The following is a 1,633-nucleotide window of genomic DNA, read 5'->3' as shown; positions in this document are numbered from 1 at the left end:
AGCAATGAACTATGGCGACGTAGCTCATTGCTACGGCGACATAGCATCTCAAGTAGATGCACCCACTGAATGCAAGATCCTGATAGGTATTGAACACCTCAGTTCCTGCTGATTTGGTGATGTACTATCAGAAAGACACCCCTAAGCTGCATGCTGTGCCAAGTTTGGGCACTCCATGGAGTACACTACAGAACAGTTTCAGAAAGTTGCACTTGATTCACACAGGAACAGATGGGGATATGTTCATTCCTTGTTACCTTTTCATGGTTAAACCATTTGTTTTCGGTAAGTGTAGCTGTGTAAGATAGCATTTTGCATTACTGAGGAGCTGCCTTATGATGGAAGTGACTGACACTGTGATGAGAAGAATTTAGGACATTGTTTTATGTTTCAGTATTTATTTATGTTTTGATGATAGAAAGACAATACTTTATAAATACAATTATTATAATTGAAATACATTCACAAAGTGGGGAGGTCTAATGTAGTACATGGTGACCTTACCATTGAGTTTCAGTTATAAACTCAACTGGAGTTTGTGTCAACTTGACCCATATTTTAGTTTTGCGCAAACAAGCTGTTACAAAATTAAAATAAGTGTTTGGTTTTTAACTGTCAAATGTTGTGCACTCCATAAGTATGTTTCTCGTATTCGAAAATGTTCTGCTTAGAGCCAAGAACACAAGCCGTTGATGGCCAGAAAGTCAACAGTGGGAAGTGCCTCCTGTCTTTCTATAGCTTAGCTAGGTGTATGACAGTTCAGCTGGACTGTAGGAACATGGGACATGTATACATCATGCAAGACATGTGACACTTAGGAGTCCTGTTGCCTTGAAGACTTCCAGTAAAAATTGTTTTCAAGTCCAGAAGTGCAAACCTGAGAAACTGAAGGGAAACACTTAACATTGACTGCAAAAGGGAAAGAAATGGGTTTTTGCCATTTTGGCTTCTTTGTGATGGAAGAAGGACTATAAGGTGTCCTTTAAAAAGAAACCACTTTTTGCTGCCTGCTTTCCTTCCTTGGAAATGTAAAGAGTATGGTATTTTGTCTTCCCTGACATCACTAAAGGTCACCTTGGAAAATCCAGAGAATTGGGTATAAAGCTTTCTTAGACCCTGATTCAGGATGAATCTCTGATTGAAAATACTTGTAAATTCTATTGAAGTAAAGTTAAAGTTAAGTGTACACTTGATTGCCTTCCTAAAGTGAAGCTTTAATGTTTGATCTTTAATGGAATGGGCAGTGTGAGAAATCTTCAACCAAAAGCATTAACCCTCCAACCTTCTGGCCAGCATATGTGTTAAATAGGTGTTTAGAAACACAAACAAGAAGCAACAATTTTTAAGTCCATCCAGAAAATCATTTTCCTCATAGTTGCTCAGATTTCAATTATTTTTCAAGGTGTTAAAATTCTTCAAATTCTTCAGCTACCTATAATCTTCTGAGAAATATTAGGAAGCCAAACTTGAATTTTTCAAGCAGCAAGACCCCCTACTTCACTCTTTTTCTAGGGGGAAAAAAATCAGGCTGCCTGCTACCACAAAGAAATAAAAATGCCCCTCAGATCCCTGCCCTGCCTACCTCCTGAGCCCCCCTATCGCTGCCCTGCCCAGCCCCATTCCCCACTGGCCC

The sequence above is a fragment of the Gavialis gangeticus genome, unplaced genomic scaffold, assembly GCF_001723915.1.
Source record: "Gavialis gangeticus isolate Ggan-Ray unplaced genomic scaffold, GavGan_comp1, whole genome shotgun sequence".
NCBI classification, from domain to species: domain Eukaryota; kingdom Metazoa; phylum Chordata; order Crocodylia; family Gavialidae; genus Gavialis; species Gavialis gangeticus.
The sequence above is the reverse complement of the archived record's forward strand: the minus strand, read 5'-3'. Positions refer to the sequence as shown.